Source organism: Phoenix dactylifera, chromosome 16 (assembly GCF_051530095.1).
Source record: "Phoenix dactylifera cultivar Ajwa chromosome 16, Ajwa_hap1_PhDact_Kaust_v1.1, whole genome shotgun sequence".
In the NCBI taxonomy this organism is placed as follows: domain Eukaryota; kingdom Viridiplantae; phylum Streptophyta; class Magnoliopsida; order Arecales; family Arecaceae; genus Phoenix; species Phoenix dactylifera.
In genome coordinates, this window is record NC_143205.1 from 15,153,822 (window position 1) to 15,172,944 (window position 19,123).

Genomic DNA, 19,123 nt, shown 5'->3' on the forward strand with positions numbered 1-19,123 from the left:
CACAAATCCCCCATGATCACTTACCACAAAGATCTCTAAGTGCTCCAAACTCTGTCATTCATACGCCTACACAGATCTCAAAGTAACCAATGGATGATCCAATTGTGGATTCATGCGAAGGAAGGTGAATCCTTCTTTAGCACGAAAGATGCACCCCGATCCAGCCATCATTGGTGCAAGTGTAATTGTTAGAAAAATATGTTAACAGAGGTCATGTCCTTTTTTGGTGTATGTTAACTCATGGTTGATGGATATTTGTGGTGTAATACACTCCATGCATATCATATATGCAGCAATCTAGAATCTAATTCAAAAGGACTAGCCAGAGATTATTATTTAGCTAAGATCCGGAATTGTTACAAATAGTGTCAGAACGGACTTGCTCATGACTCATGTATAACTAGGGGATACCATAGAATAAGAATTTTTGGGACTGATCGCTGGCCAATCTTGATGTTTGTAATTGGATTTGATTGGATTTGGATCTTTAGCATGGAAAGGATGTCAGGACTTGAACTAGAGGAGTATTTGAGGATAAAGGAAGCCAAATAATATTTTCTAACTAGTTTTTTTGGATAAAATCCTCAGTCATTATAGTGTACAACTTATGACTCTTTTCCTTGCATGGTTGCCCCCCATATATTTCATAGCGTCAAAGTTTTATGATTTACGATATATAAAAAGACTATGTTGTAATACTACATGAAAATGAGCACGTAGTCACGTCCATCATGTACTATATGAGGATATAATGGTCAGGTTTAGTTCTAGCTATTTTAGATGCTTGGGGTATTCGATTATGTGCATGCACTTCACATAATGTTATGGGGACGGACATCAAATAATTGTACACTTCACAAATCCCAGTATGTAGCCAACCACCAACTAATATATTAGATGGCCTATTAAGAGTTGAAACCGTTAGCTGTATTAATTTCTATTGTATGGGAGACTAAGAGTTGAAACCGCCAGCTTTTCTTGACTAGTGCATTTGATTCATGTAAAAGCCTGTTCTCAATACCTAATGCTTTTACATAAAATGCCCATCTAATGGAAGTTTAAAAAGAATGGAGGAGAATTTTCTAATTTGTATGACCAGTTCCATGCCAACATTCTTTGTCTCCATATATAGTGCTTGACTAATTTCACTCTTTGAATAAAATCCGACATATTATTACATGAACATATTCCACTTGCACTCCAACATTTCCCCATGGTTCACTCCATCTAATCACTAGATTTCTAAAGATCGCCGCTGATTAATTTAAAAAAAACTGATGATCATAGTTTTGAGGCCATCACTTGCTGAATTAGATGATTGTGCAAAATGTGGACTATGGACGGAAGAAAATATTAATCAAGACGTATGGGAATTGACAATGAGATAACGCTATTGGGATGAATTAATTCTGTCGTGAAATCCAGTAATCATATCACGTGGATGCAATTGATAAATGTGAGTTGGTCCTGAAATAAAGTTGGTATTATACTTATGAAAGCCAAGCTCGGAATGGTACTTTAGATTAGGTTACAGCCTTTTATGTAGCCTTCCTACCAAGATATTCACTACTTTCTACATGGAAAGGGATGGGTACTAGAAACTAGATAGGAGATATTGAGTATTTAAATGCTCTCCTCTATCTCATGCATGGACCTTGGTTGGACTAGTTCTTCACCAAATGTTGACTTGCTCCGTTATAGGATGTGGGTCAAGTCCCCTGCCGCACACCATTGATTTTGAGATCTTTGTTTGCCATCACCCATTAAGTGATGCACCAAGAAATGTGCATGGGAGCTACTCTTGTATCTCAAAACCCGCCATATATGGCAAGCAGACCCAAGGTGAAAAATTAACGAAGTTTTCACAATGGAGAGAACATAAGGCACATTCTCCGTTATGAGAGGCGGCAATGACAAAGCATGGTGTGTTGAATAATATTAATTCTGAGGGATTGACCATGCTATTCAGAATTGAAGGCTTCTCACATGTATTTACAAGGGGACTCTATGATAGTTATCAGATGGTTTTCTCAGCTCAACTACCTTCTGCTGATACAAGACTCTATCCTTTTTTTATAGAATTGCTGACGAATGATGCACATATTGCTCCTTATTGAGGTATCATATATCTATAGAAAAGCTAATAGTGCAGTCGAGTGGATCTACATTATTGAATTCTTCGATAAATCTTTCTATTTAATTGTTAAATATTTTATTTTCTGACTTCCATGGATGAACCTATACTCGAATATTTTAATTCATCCATTTTACCAAAAAATAAGATCAATTCTCCTTGTGTTGTATACGTCGACGAACATGTCAATCAGAGTTACATATTCCCTAATTTTTGATCCTTGATTTGTATATATGATTGAGTCAAAAAAAAAAAAATACTTAGGTGGTTGTCCAATAATTCATGAGACATTTTTCGCTTAAATAAACCATAAAAATACTCATAACATATTTTTTTTCCTTGTTGTTGTTCTCTATTTAAATATATTAACATTTTTTATGGATGTACATTTCAGTCATTTCTAGTTTCATTTATACTTTTATTTGTAATAAGGCTTCATGATAGTTGCTAACTTTGTTCAAAGCTACCGCAATGAATGGTGTTAGTTGCAGTTATATGACAAAATATATAAAGAACACATAAATTGGAAATCCATTTTATCAGTCATGAACTATGTAGCTTAAAATATCCATAGGTTCAAATCTAAAATGTCTTGATAACTAGATCATAGCAAAACCTAGTATCATGGTATTATACCTTTTAATTTATGCACCTAGTTAATGCTTAATATCTCTAGGCATTTTTTTATGGTAAAAGTCATGTTCAATTGTTCAAGTCTTACTTTTGAAATATTAGATTGGTAGAACTTTAACATTTATTATGCAGTCCAACTATACATATATGTATCCATATATCTTTTTATGAACATATACATAATGTACATATACATATATACAAAAGAAGTCTAATTGGCCAAAGAAGTAGGAGAAATTAGTTTTTTTTTCAATTTTATATTATATAAATAAATAATTTTTTAAGCAATCCACCAATGTAAATTAATCAATTCAACTCCATCTTTTTTCCTTTTTTATTCTCTCAAGGCAGCACATTATGAAACATGCAAGAATTAATAGAGGTAGGTTGTGGTCAGTATTAAACTAGCTTGTTAAATATATAAGTACAAGCACATATACAAACATACATATATAAATACTTTTTGAAAGTTATTTGGTGAAAATTATTTGAAAGTACTTTGAGAAAATTAAATTAATAATATAAATTTGAATTGAGGACTCCTTGCCATCTCAATTAAACTAAGATACAACCCAAAAGCTGGAACTTATATAGACTTGAATTCAGGACTTTTCTCAACTTTGGCATTATCTCTAACAAAAGGAAATTATTATCTGCTACACATAATGAAAATACATGTTCATAAATAATAATCATTTTACCTTTTTCAGGAAAGAAAAACAATAGCCATTTTTTCATGTTTGTAATGGCTACTAGAACAAATTCAATGCATCTTGACATGCTATATGCACACATACATATGTACATATATACAAACCTAGATACATAGATACATATATATATATATATATATATATATATATATATATATATATATATATATATCCACAAATACTTTTCAGAGCTTTTGGTCTCAAATGCATCCTAGTTAAAATCAGTAACAGACCTCTCAAAATCAAAATTTCTCAAAAATCTAAATCATGTATACTATATATGTATGAAAAAGGAAGTTTCAAAATCAGAGAATTTTCTCTCCTCATTCCATCTGTAAATTTTTATACCAAAAATACCCTACTATTTATCTTAAAAATATATTACTTACCCTACTGACTTTCTCAAATTAACACTCTTCCCTTCTTTCATAATAAATCTGGCTTCTCTCATAAAACTTCTAGAGGAATTGGACTTCATCTCTTCCTCTACTTCGACATCAAAACACATTGAAGACTCATATCCAACTACTAAATAAATCAGACTATATTACTAACTCAGATTCGACTGCATCTTGGATACCTGGTTGCTAGCATTATTTAATATGAAAACAACTGACATTAGTTTTTAAAATTTATTTAGCAATCGTCATTAGCCTAATAACAATTAGTGACAAAAAATTAATATCTAGAACAAATTGGGGCCACAAAAGGGAGAATGTTACAAATATAAATTGGACATCTTCTTTCCCTTTCGATATTTATACGGTATATACATGCATTTTAACTGTTCGACGCTAATAACTCAGCACCTTCGTGGTTGCAATAACCATTTTATTTTCAATCAAAAAGAAACTGGCCCACAAATGATATCCAATCCTAATGGTGCCACTAAAATTGTACTGCAAAGTCTGCTAGAGATTGCCAAGCTGTAGGCTTCTAGCATCAGCACCCAGTTTGATCTTGCATGTACTTCCCAGGTGGGCAAAAAATTTGCGACGTATGGGAGTATAAGGTGCACCAGACTTTTATGGGGGACATCATCCTGTCAAAATCCAAGAAATAAGAGAGAGATGAGAAGAGTAGCAGCAGCAGTAGGTTGCACTTCTCCTTCATGATCTGTGCTTTAGCTTGTGAGGCCCCCTCCCATGCCCCCATCTGAATCACGAGGAACAGTAGTCTCTGCATGTGAGCGTTGGGACGGGCCGGGTTATCAGTTGGATGGACGTCGCGTTTGCTGCTCCCACACGTTAGCATTGGACCCCGCTTTGTTGGAGATGACACAAAGCTAGCCCAACCGGGTCATTTGGAGACCAGTAAATCGACAGCCACCACATAATCTCTGAGTCTATTCGAAGTGGTTCAAGTCAAGGTTTTAGCAACTTGTATTCTCTAACACTAAATCTCTTTTGTGATATATTTTTATTTATTATTATTTATTAGATTCTGATATCAAACAATTTTTCTTCTTTCAGTTTGAATAAAGGACAAATGTTTCTCTAGATTTTGTTGAGTCGTTACATCCATTCATTGAATAAGAGATAGAGGCGTACCAAGCGCTTGCGCGAAGGAAGAAGCGAATCAATCAGAATGGAGATAGGGAGGAGAAGCAAACTGCAATTCGTTAGCTCCAGCTCTAATCCGAAAGCTAGAGAAAGGTTACACGAAACCAGATTGACTCTTTTTTTTATTCCTATCCCGATGATGCAAGTGTGAAGTGTTAACATGGCTCGCATGTGAATTTTTTTAAAAAAAAAGATAACCCTCTGCTCAGCAATCAACGATTCTAAATTTGACACATGGTGCATATATAAAAATTTGAAATTAGATAATTATAATATGAGGGAATATCTACCCTTTTCTCTCAAGAATAGAATATATGGATAATCGTGACCTTTTAGTGTGACTAGAAGCAAAAAGATGGATTTAAGTTTTAAAGACAAAATTTTTCCATATGATTTATTTGATTTTTGGTGAGTCGAACAATTTTCTTTTTAAGAGATACGATAGAGCTGAATGTTTAGGATTAATGTTCTTTTTCTGTACATTTTGTTTGGTTTACTAAGAGTCAAGCAATTTTTTTTAATATAATGACATGTGAGTTGAATTTCTAGAACCAACATTCACAAGGAAAATTTCCTTATATATAATACTTGTTATTACCTGTCCGAGCAGATATATTGAGAATATAGATGGTTGGTGGTTGCAATTTATTGATCATTTTTGAAAATTTAAAACTTTTTATTTTAAGTGTTATTAAAAGATAAAGCTTACATCAATTTGATATTATAAAAAAGATATTTGAAATGGAAGGAAAATTGAGACTCATAAAAAAAAAGGGCAACATAATAGAATGCAAGTTGGTTTCTTCTTTTTCTTAATTTTTTCATAGAAGAGTCTATAAATAATAAGCCATACAATAGGGGTAGCTCTTTCACTGAAAAAATATCTCCAATCCCTCCAATCGTAGTGAAAGCAAGATTCGATTATGGATCATCTGATCCAACCACCAAGAACTTTATCAGCTTAGTGAGCAAACACCTTCGAAACTTTCTTCTTTATGAGTTAGACATTGATGTGACGTAATTTAAAATTTTTATATTATAATATATAGATAAGAGATTATAATAAAATATTAATTATCAATATCTGAATTATAAATATTTAAAATCTAGTAATAGTGATTATCATTATTATAATAGCTATTTATTTGATAACATAAAGTAGTTGAAAATTTGTGGCATTGTATGTTTGATATTAAAAAAAAAAATTATTAACTTCTGTAGAAATTGGAATTGAAAGAAGAATGATCTAATTCAACAAGAAAATTGCTAAATAATGGCAATTATTTTTCAATATATTGATTTGGATAACAAAAATAGCAATCAGAGACTTTCATCTCGCCCCCCCACCCCCCCCCCCCCTGTTTTTCCCCCAAAAAAAAACAAGGACTTTCATTTCTTACCAAAATCAGAACAAGGGATCTATTCTAATTCTTATATCTCGTCATTTAACCAACAAGGCGACCTAGAACGTGGAGCCCACCTTCCACCGTAGTGGCGTCATAACAGGTTGGTGGGGCCCGGAGTAGATGCTGGAGGAGAATTATTTAGTACGTGGGTCCCATTTTTGGGTCCCACAGAAGAGTCGATATCCCGGTCGTACCGTTTCATTAGCCTCTCCACCACAACCCCGTTTCCACGATGGTCCCAACCACCTCGATGGCAGCTGGACGACGAACAGTGGACGGGAGAAGGTGGGGCCCTCTGAGCTCTATGATTGGTGAGAGGACGTGACGCCATTATTCCCGGGCCGCTTCCCCTTGTCCTCCCTACGCATTGAATCCGGCTTTTGTGTTTACAGAGACTGCCGATAATACCCTTGATAGCCGCTATGTCGCTTAAAATTATTTCAGTCATTATTACTTTTTTATATATATTATTTCGATTCGGTTTCAGATTAACAATTTAATTAATATTTTTTTAAAAAATTATAGAATAAAATATTGGATAAAAATAATTTTTTTAAAAAAAGCATAGATTTTTTAAACTTAAGCGTAATTTATCTTTAATCTCAATATGAATTTTGTAATTTATTTTTTTCTAAGCAGTAAATATGTGTCGTTTGAAATAACAGGATCCATCCATCTCGTACATGTAATAAGCAAGACATTATGTTTTATGAGAATTATTGAATTTTTCTTCATAGTCCATGTGATATGCGTATTGGTCTCTTATCAACTACCACTATTATGTATGAAACTACAAGGCATCGTTTCTTATCTTGTTGTTCATGTGATCCTGTAGTATTTGGTACTATATTTGATGGCAAGAGTCAATTTTTAATTTTTTGCACTATCGACACATTACAGGAGAAAAAAAACTACTTCTGATGCTTTCCAATGAATCTAATGACGCCTATAAGCGCTGGTATTTTGATTGCCGACATTTTTTAAAGCATCGCAAAAGTGCCGCTAATGTTAGAGTGGAAAATTTATTTGCCAATGCTTTTAAAAAGCATCGGCCTATCTTTGGCATTGGTCGACACTTATAGGCGTTGGAGCCTTTGCTTGCTAAACTGCAAAATTAGTTGATGCTAAGTGATGCAGAGGTTTTTTTATTTTTCCTTGGTGCTTGTTTAGCTTAGCCTTTTAACTATTTGGATAATCATGACATGTCTCTATCATTTATATAGTTTAACTGATCATAATGATGATTCTCTAATCACCAAGATAAAAACTACTTTGCATATTAAAAGTGTCTCAAAAAATTAATTATTTTCTTTTGATTACACTACTTGGATTCACATAATACACATGCTATAACATGTTGTTTGATGACCATCCATCTTCAGATGACGGCCGTCGACGGTTAAAGAGCATTCCATAGTGCGGCGTTTGTATAGAGAGAATCCATACTTAGAGAGAATTTATTGATATACTAATTTTCTTATTTATAGTAGATAATAACCCTCTACAAATACTTTAATTATTCTCTACTCAATAATATCATGCGATTTTTTATCAAAATGGCACGAAAAAAAAATCCATAAAAATTCACAGCATCCATGACAGATGGATCAAATCACCACATGCCAAACAACAATCATGCTAGTTATAGCTAGACTACCTGCACTTTATAACATAAGCCTCAGCTATGAAGTGCAAAATTAATTTACGCTATCAAAATTTATTTTGTATCATATACCAAAATCATACAGATATGCGAAAGAATAAATTGGTTTGCATCCTCCGCAGCCTAACAAAGAGTAATGTGCATCATTTGGCTAGTGAAGAGAACTGTATAGAGTGAAACAGGGAATGCAACAACTTTTGTGGTAATTCGACACAAATCAATACGTCAAAATGGAAGGAAAAGGTAAAAAACATTTGGAAGATCTAACCAACACGGAATCCAACAACCCTAAAAAAACATTTGTAAATTGAATCTAAAGCATACAAATGATTAAGGAGAAGAGGCGCCGAAGAGGAGGGAGGAGGAGAAAGAAACCTTGGGCGGAGGCGGAGCTCGATCAGAGGTTAGGGTTGGTCGGTCAGCGCCGGAGAGGAGGAAGGAGGAGCAATATAACTCGGGCAGAGGCGGAGCTCGATCCGGGGTTGGGGTCGGTTGGGCGGCACTGGAGATGAGGAAAAGGGGGCTAGGGCTGGTGGAAAATGAGGGCTGGTGTGGGTCGGGCACTTGGGTTTTGGTGATGGGGGAGTTGGCCTCCGATGATGCTTATAAGCGTCGTCTTAGGTATAGGCCTCCGACAATGCTTATAAGCTAAGTTTAGTATATTCATCCATAATTCTTGATTTGTCCTGGTCTTGCGATCAAAAAACTTATGTTGCTTGCTATAAGAATTTTTCATAGTAAGGCTTGCAGAGAATTCAAACTTAGATCCCATTTGAAGTATTAAGTAGGATTCATCGATCTTATGGACTGCGACATCTTATCATCTATTGCAGTAAGCAAGACATCATGATTTATGAGGATAATTAGATTCTGTCTCACAGTCATAATATTAGTATTAGACAGGAAAAGTACGAAGAGTACAATCTCAAGGGCAATGCTACAATGGCATGTAGAACTTAACAGCAGCTGATAATCTGCGAGAGTTGGGACTGCAGAAAATTTCTTTAAGACACAACTATTATTAGTAGGTTTATATACATAATTCTTGATTTATCATTGCCTTGGAATTAGAAACTCATGTCAAGTCCTTCAAAAATTTCTTACATCTATGCTTGTGGAGAATCCAAGCTTACATGCCATTTGAGATATCAAATAGGATTCATCCATTCTATGGATCGTGATGCAATAAGCGAGACTTCATGATTTATGGTTTTTGGATTCCACTTCAAAATCCATGTGGTACGACCATCTATTATAGTTATTAGTCTCTTCTTAACTACTACTCCTCTATACCAAATTACATCATTAATTGCCTGAATTCTTTGATCGTTCTTCATGTGATCCTGTAGTGTATAGTCTTATGTTTGACGTGAGAAGGGTTGATTTTTAACTTTTTGCAATATTCATAACTCTGTTTTGATTAGGTCATGATTTATGTATATGTTATGCTCGTGATGTTTCGCTAGCTTGCATTGCATGTGTCACAAAACAATTTATCAGATAAAATATAAATGCATAAATTTACTTGCAAAATCTTCACTTGCATAAAAAAATTGTTTTAAGTCTAGTTCATCAGATGATAACATACATTGCAAGCGCAAATTAATGATAACATATTGGAGCTAGAACCCCCAAAAACTTCATCAGGGCACATAGCTAATTTTAGTAGGCTCAAATATAATTGATAATTTGTCCTGATCATTGGAAATCATAAGAACTCTTGAGTCAATTTCTATACAGCTAGGCTTGCACTGGATTTCGCACCAAGGATTCAAACATGTTTGCTATTTGTGATATCAACCTGGATTCATCCATCCGATGGATAATGACATTTTATCATGTACATGATAAGCAAGATACCGTGATTTATGAGAATTGTCGGATTTTGTTTCGCAGTCCAGGTCATATTTGTAGTTATATGTGCCAACTTTTTTGGAGACGGCCACGACCACATTAGGGATAGGTTTGGGGTCATCATCAGCTCTTTAAAGCAAGAAATTTTTTAAAAATTAAAAGAAAAGGATAGATAAGGATAGACAACAAAACTCGAGCCCAGAGTTAAGGCATGAGAGTGCTATCTAAAAGGCTCAAAGTGACATATCTCCTATAGTTCTGGGCATGAGATTCTAGGCTCATACTTTCTTATAAGGAAGGTCTTAGGGAATGCACGCCATGAGCCTTCAGAAACATCCTTGAATGCTAAAATTAGGATTTAGATGGCATAAACGCTTTCTAAATGACAATATCAAAAGGTCTTGATAGTCACTGTCAGAAGTGACCCCTGTAATTCTCCTTGCAGTTGCACACTCCTGTTCTTTCCTCTTGTCTAGACCCACTCTTTCCCAATCCCTCCTTTCACCAGTAATGAGCTGAGAGCTCGTTCATTGTACCTAAGTTTATTAGCAATAGAGTAGCAACCGGAGAAGGTCTCCTTCCCTCATTTTTTCCTCAAGAAGAAGAAGAAGAAGAAGATCAAGGGTCTTGGATCTTATACACTAATTAACTTAGGTATCCTAAAAATCAAAAAGAAAGTAAAATTCTATAAACTACTCAATTAAGATACAAGAGTTAACAAGAAAAGAGAGATACAAATAATTTCGTCATTAAGGAGAAAAAAAATTTATTCATAGCAAGTCAATTACATACTATTTATGGAGATTACAAGATCAAAATAAAGAAGACATAATGAAAAAGGGAAATAAGCTTCTCCAATGATAGATCGGCATAATCCAACTTACTTCCTCCTTTTGTTTTTGAATTGGAGAAGAAGGGCTGAGATGATACCAAGTAACATCCAAGGATTGACTTTAGGAGAGAGAGCCATGGATCAAGATTTTAGTTCAAGGAATATGATATTGTCTCCTAGATATAATAGTTAAGAGTGCTTCCCTCCTTTTAATTTTAAGAAAGTTAATTAGAGCTAAAAAGTATCATATCTATTTAATATCCTTACATTTTTTTAATTTATTTTTTTAGCTTTTTGATGGTTTTTAGATTTTTTGGATAATTTTTGTTGGTGGGGTAGAGATGTTGAAAATGTGAAATTTTAATAGATATACTTACACTATAGGGGGAGGGTCTGTTTAAATTTGAGCTTAATCCGAGCTCATTTCATTTAGTTTCTAAAATGTCAAATTTAGGCTTAAAAGTTAACAAAGTTGGATACAATCAACTCACATATAGAAATTGACCAAATTGGAAATCCTAATTAGATCCTAAAATCTTTAGTTTGGATGGAGGAGAGATGGAATTGATGGGTAATTTGGAGAGAATTGGATCATATTAGTGAATCAAGTTAGTTCGACGAACTTGAGTTGGCTTATTTAGATCAATTGATGAAATTAGACGGAATCTCATTCAACTAAGACTATAATTGATCAATTGATGATGAAGTTAGATCAATAATTGAGTGAATTGGGTTTTAAATAAGTCATAGTAGGTAGAATAGGTTCAAATGAGGGGATTAGGCTTTATTTAAATATGATTGAGTCTAATTGAGAGCATAATTGATTAATTAGAGGTGTGATTGACTAATCTTTGGCTAATTGTAGGGCTAGCAAAATGTTACCTGACTCGTCAACTCAATCCAGGTTCGATCTGCAATAAATAGGTTTGGATTTGGGCTTAACAGGTTCGGGCGTAAAAAGATCGACCCGTTTAAATTATTTGATAATCAGGTCAGATTCAAGTTAAGTAGGATAAGCAGGCTACTTGTTTTTTGAATAGATTAACAGGTTAATAGGTTATATAGGTTATGTAGCTTAACAGGTTATACAAATTAACTGGTTAATATGTTAAGCAGGTTACTTATTAAATACGTTAAGCGGGTCAAATCGGATTACTGTTTATTAAATGTGATAGGTCTAGTTTTCAAATCCTGACATCTTTAATAAACATATCAAGTTCAGGTTTGGAATTTTCTAATCCAACCTCCATTTGACCTGACCTGTATATGATCTGATCCGACCTAATTGCCACCCCTAGCTAATTATAGCAAAGAATTGGGAGTTAATGAGATGAAGATCCACTAAAACCAATGAGCTTTTGATTTAAGAGCATTATCTTTGTTGATTTTAGGCTTAAGAGTGAATGCTGTTAGAAATAGCAACAGGGTAGGTATGGGTCAAGTAGACCATTATCCATATCCACCTTGCAATTAGGATTCACCTACCCATACCCATCCTATACATGACTCGGGGCGGGTAGAGTTAGATGGGATGGGTTGGAATGGGCTAGGGTAGGTAAAGCTATAAATTTTTTTTTTTTTGCATACAAATCAAACAAATTAGAAAAATAAATAAAAATAAGTCTCAGTACTTCACATAATATTACACAAAATAAGAGTTAAATTTATAGAATATAACAAATCAAAATTTCAATAATGATAGAAGTACCAAATAGAAATATTGTTTCTTAAAAAGTCAAATATTCCTTAAATTAAGAAAAGCAATCAACTAATAAAGTGAACAACTAAGCACGTATCTTGTAGCATTTCATATGATTAATCTTTCTCATAATCGATTACAATACTTTCTTTTATATTATCATCGTAATCGTCATAATTGATCGGGTTGAGTTTAGGGCAAGCATTGCTATTATCCACTCACCCCAGATCCACTAGGGTTTTAGAACGAATACCCATCCCCACCGCAGACTTTGAATAGGTTGGGTAAAACCCGTTCCATTACGGTTAGGTTGGGTTAGGTATCTGATAGAGGAGTAAATTTACAATATGTATTAGTTTCTTTTTAACTACCACTCTTATCACCAAACTACATGATTTACATCATGTTTGGTGCTTTATTTTTGACATGAGAAGAGTTAATTTTGAACTTCCTGCACCATTAATTTTGCTAGGAAGGTTTATTAGCTTGCATAATTATTGATTTGCCGTTGTCTCAAAATCAGTAACTCATTGGGGACTTGGCAGAGGTCACTCGCATGAACCTTAGCGAATCCGGCAATCCCCCCATTACATTAAGGTTCTGCCATAGCTTTATGAAGCAGCTCTATCTAATTATTTATTCTCATACTCTAATATCAGAAGAAGATCGATCGAAGATGCTTTCTGCCCACAAAAAGTCCTCAGTAGGTGACAAAAGAGCCACCTTGGAGTTCCTTTCGTTGCATAAAGATCTCAAGGCCATCGTAGAGTCATCGCACGTTGTAGGAACTGGAAGAATATATTGGAGATGTGGATCTTCCCACGTTGAAGGATGAGAGGAATGGCACAAAGCTTTCTTGTCGTTCATCACTTTGTTCTCATGCGGCACCCATGTATCCTACTTGTGACTTGAAAAGATCTCTCTCTCTCACTCTCTCTCGCTTGGATCTCGATTCCTTTTGAAGTACTTGCTTTGGTGTCTACACTCATCCATTTTACATTCTCCATCACCTTTTATGTATTTTTTTTATATAGATAGCATTTTATAGACTATTATGATGTTAGACTGAGCAGCTCTTCCTTGAATATAGTCATATAGAATATTTTGCATAGAATTGTACAAATCTCATCTTTCATGATAAGAGAGAGAAAAAAAAGACTAACGGAAGCAAACCATGCATCAACTTAATAGCTTTACATCATGAATTGGATTTTGAGTTTTCTTGTAGAAGATTTTCATGATGTTAGAATTTACATTCCCAGTGAACTTTTATGTACTTTTAGTATAAATAATTTTTTTTTGTACTTTTAACTATGATGTTACAACAAGCTAGCCTCTCCAAAAACATTGTTGCTCATTTGATCCGCGAAAGAAAAAACTCAACGAAAAAACAAAAAAATGTATCTTAAAAAAATAACATTTCTATAGAAATATGATTCTCATATTTCATAAGAAAGAAAAATTCATAGAGGATATGGTAAAGCTTCTTTTCCACCGATTATGAATTAGGTCCTCTCTTTTTTCCAAAAATATTTTTAAGCCATCAAAATCTATGGACAAGATATTTTCCTTTATTAAGGGTATAATAGGTATTTCATACAATCTCTCAAGAAAGTAGATATTCAACCAAACATAAGTCATACTCGGATGTCACTTCTCGTAATCAACCAAATATGCCAAAATCATTTTCTCAGGCATCACATTCTTAGGAAAAATATTCTAGTGAGAAAAAACTTTTCCACAGGACAAACGAGTCCAAATTTTTTTTTGTAGAATTCCTAACTTTTATGAAATTAAGTTTCTGAAAAATTTCTTAAAAATTGGAGAAAGAAAGTTGACTAGTAGAAGGAAGCCAAGCGGTATAATAGTTCTTAATTAGTTGGATACTTGAGCAAATTGTTTTTAAGTTGCTTGATGGATCTGAGATATAAATTTGTTTTGGTTATGATTCAGATTCTTTCCAACTCATATTTGAATATAATAAGTCTAGTGCAAACTAATTGCTCCTCATTGTTGTAACGCTAAACAGTGTCTGATTGGATAGAACACCATCTCCAATCGCTCACTGCTCCATGTTTTGCGAACAGTTCATTAAAACTTGCAACCGTATTAGGTGGTCCATAAATTCTTCCCGGGGCAAAGGTAAACTACTACCGTTTGGAGCAAAAGGCTATTGGGGTAAAGTACTCTTCGCACTAGAACGAAAGTAATCATAGGGTGATAGACAAACCTGATCAAAAAGTACGAACCAGGAAGCAAAAGCTAGCTGTCCACATAAGTGCTTCTGTGAGTATCATGTTGGTTTGAATTGACATATTTTAGGCACATTTATCACACCTTGGATCATAAGCAATTAGAGTTTGAAAATGGATAGGCATGGATTGATAGCCAAAATCTAGAAAATATTCTATAGCTCTTCTTTCTCAGGTTTGACGCTCTCCTGGATTCATAGCTTTCTTGTTTTCTCAAGATTAATTTGGATGGCAGTGTTCGGAATAAATATACTTATGGTAGTTTGGGCTTTGTTATTCAAAGCTTCATAGGTTTATTTATTGCTGCAGATGAAGTTGAGAACAATATGGGATGGTTTGATATGTACTATAAAAATTTTAAATGCCTTGTGTAATATTTTGGAAGTGAAATTATTTGATAATCGTTGGATGACTAATGTTTGCATCACTTTTTAAGGCTTGTTAGCATATGCTGGTATAAGATTGTTGGCAAATGATTGCTATCTTTCTTTTTTTTTTAGGCGGTGCATGTTTATAAATAAGCAAATAGTATCGCCGATTGGGTTGTTGTTTATATAGCCAATTATCCAAGAACTACCTTGCGGACCTCTTTTTCTATGATTCCCTCTTGGTTTTTGAATATTTTGCACTTTGTTTGTCATGGATGTATTTATACAAAAATTAGGTAATAAATCTAGTTCACACTAATAAAATCTAAAAAATATTAATTTAATTAATTTACATATTCTGATATTGTTCTCAAAATAACAAAAACTATAGAGAAAGACTTACGCACATTGCCGTCCATTTGGTGTCTGGAAAATGGTCTCCTTGCAGGCCTCAAGGATTACACTAAGTGCATCATTCAAACAAATAATTCAACAGTGAAATCACAATTACGTTGCTATCTCAAGATATATATATCTTCCAAAACTTTTTGATGGAATAAATTTTTTATTTCAGCTACAAGCCAAACTTATCATATGGTTCGCATTTATAACTTTCCCTTTAGTGCACTACGTTTCAGGATTTTTATATTCTTATAATCATAATGAAGTTGAAGGCGTACGTGCATGTCAACCATGTTGGCTAGGAAGCTATTTAACTAAATTCACGAGGTTCCAGCCCAAGTCCATGAAACATCGTGTCTAAGATATACTTGGAATTATGACTTCTCCATCTTTTAGATATTATATATATATATATACACACTTATTCCTCGCTAAAATGTAAGGTTATGAACTTCTTGGATGTACTTGGAATATATTTTTTAGATATATATCTTTTAGATATATGATATACTTTTGTCTAAGATATACTTCGTCTATATATATCAATTTTTTCTAGTATGATGCACATGAGAGGAGAAAGTGAAAGAAAAGAAAAAAAATACGCAAAAGTGATAGAGAGAGAGAAAGGTGTTGAAGATTAAGCGTTGGGAGACGCGGAGACTTTGAATTGTCAGTGTCTTGAAAGAGAGGATCTCCATTCGAGAATCCTCAAATCTTAATCTTATAAACCTTTTACTTTTTTTTAATAAATATAGATTTCATTCCTCTCTCCCCTCTCATCCTGGGAGCACGGAAAGAAGTGAACGGATGACTTGTCATGCACTGTAGACTAATTAACTGTGCTCCTTTTCCGTTCACATTAGAGGGTGACCTTCGCTAGGTCCTCAAAGTTGACCCAAATAGCCTGGTGTTCTTATCAGTGATTAAGGAGTTGAAGGGCCCTAAAAGCTTAATCACATGCCTTATGTTTTTTGAGGTGATGGTCATAAGCCATTTTTTCACTTTCCAATAAATACACTGGTTTAAGGGAAAGGACATCCAAAGAAGTGAAAGCATAAAACCTTACGTCAAGGGGTCCCCTCGCTTGGAGCTTGATGTGAAGGGCTACCTACGTGATGGTCCGGCTTGTTGTGCAAATGACATGAGTGGGGTTAGGGTCGTTGTCCTCGTATTGATGTTTATCTAACTCCAAAGATGCCCAAATTTGCTTACAATTACACTTGGATATGCTGCTATTTGGCTTCAAAATCCAATGATAACATTGGTTAAATGAGGGGAAAATGATTCCAGAGACAACAATTGATGTACACACTTGAGGGTCCCGAGTTTCTCGGGGGTTGTCTAGGTGCTTCATCCTCTGCCATGGAATTCAATAGTTCGACAATAATGTGGATTGTAGGTTAAGAAAGCACCTAGGGCTACTGATATCTCTATATACACATCTTTAGGTTTATCGATTTATTAGATATATAGATCCTGGGCTGCTGGAACATGGTAGAAGTGCCGGTACTTTTTATTGTTTGGAACCCATTGAAACTTTCAGGCCCTGTGCGGTGGTATGTTTGGTCCTATATTGCTTATACGTTGAAAAGATTTTGAACACTTATATAGGATCAAGAATATGAATATTAACTTCTAGTTAGTTTTTTTGGATAAGGTCCTGGATCGTAAGAAGATATAAAGAAGGGATGCACACCTTACATTTGCCTTCTAGATTCAGTTTGTGCACATAGGAGAAGATAGGAACTGCGCAGCACGACCATGCTAGCTCCCTTGGATCCTGGGGCCACATGAATTAAGTCGCCGGGCCTACTTACAGAGGTGGTTGCTTATACATTTAGCAGTACTAAAGTCGTAGATGCTAGAATCAATTATTATTTTGGGTAATTTAAAATAATTAATGGAATAAGACAAAATAAACCAAAGGATAATAGTGGCCACCATTGATATATATCCCCTTGTTTGTACCAAATGATTCATAACTTGCTTCAACTTGCAGATTGCTTGAAGATATATTTTTTTAGAGAACAGTTTCATTGGCTACCAACATGGATTTGGATTAGAAACTTATTGACGATAAATTTGGCTTGTAAGGCTAGTTGGAATTCAAATCGTCCAATTAGAATTGATGATTCACCATTCATACCCTGCATCTTGAGTTTCCTTGCCTTCTTGGATCCCATAATCATGTAGCTATCTCTCTTATCATGATTGGTTACACATTTGTACTAATGTTGGCATGCACACAGATCAAGCATGGCCTCAAGGCCTCATTTTTAGAGGGTAAAATATTGGCTTTAAATTGTTGTTTGACCCAGCCAATTTGCGTAGCAAAAACTTAGGTTAGGTTCAATAGGTTGAATCTAAATATTACAGGCTTTGAGTGGATGCAATTCATTTAGAAAATTCAGGCTTAGATAAAAAAACCAATGCTTTTCCAATATGATCAGACTTATGTTGACTCTGATAAACATCTATTTTATTTGCTTGCACCTTGCACACATATTCAATCCTTTTTTTGGGAATCATACATAACATATCCACTCATTCACCGAACAGTTTTTAAATTTTAATTCAATTTGGAAGCATCCTCATGTATTTTATATTACCACTAATTTTTTCTAAGAAATAAGCATCGCAACACAACACCCATAAATTTGTGAACTTTGGACCATCAAGCCATGGCTGCTTCCCCAGTGGTCAATCCATAGTGCCAAATAGACCTAACTTCCTACTAAAGAATTGTTAATGAAACATGTTGCCTCCCATAAGCAAGTATATATATGCCTAGAAGGCCAGCATTTCCATGCCTTTGTTGTAAAGGTCTCTCTCTCGTCCCTCAAAAGTCTTCACTGAAAACAAACACTAACATTCCTCAGAAAAGATGACAAACACAGCTTTCTGTCCCTTGCTCAATGTCTTGTAGGTTGTTTTATTGTATTTAACCCTTTTTTTTTTAATGAATATGGGATCTATTCTTGGTGGCACATCTGAATCTATAGCATCCCACTATAAACTAATTCAAGTGCATTAAACCTTGGTGGATTCCTTAATGAACAAGCATATGTGATTCTTGTTTGATCCCACTTCCTCAGATGACAAGGTTTTATTATGATAATGTGTCAATATACCTCCAAATCATGAAGTTACATGCATGCAACGTTTTACCCGCTTATGGAGATGTAGTTTTGATGCTCAAGCGGGCGGTACCGCCCCATTTGAGACTAGTTAACATTATTGATGTTTGCAGGCCAATTCAATGGAGGTGCCTAACATTTGAAGTATCTCATGTCCTTCATTAGGCAAATCAAGCTGTTGATTGTTTTGTTGGTTCTGGAGGAAAAAGGTAAGCCTGTCTTGATTTTTTTTAAAAGAAAGGTTTCTAGCTTTCTTACATGCATCCAACAATGATCCCAATGAGTTTGCCACCTTATATTTGGGGCAAATAGCAAAGTTTTTTTAGAGTAACACAAATGATAGCTTGGGCTTCTTCATACAAATTTCGACGAAGGGCTTTGAAACTTGCGATTAACTTAAAGAATGATGAGTGAGTTAAACGGTTGAATAGTGACCGACTTGAGTAATATGCGAAGTACGTCAACTTT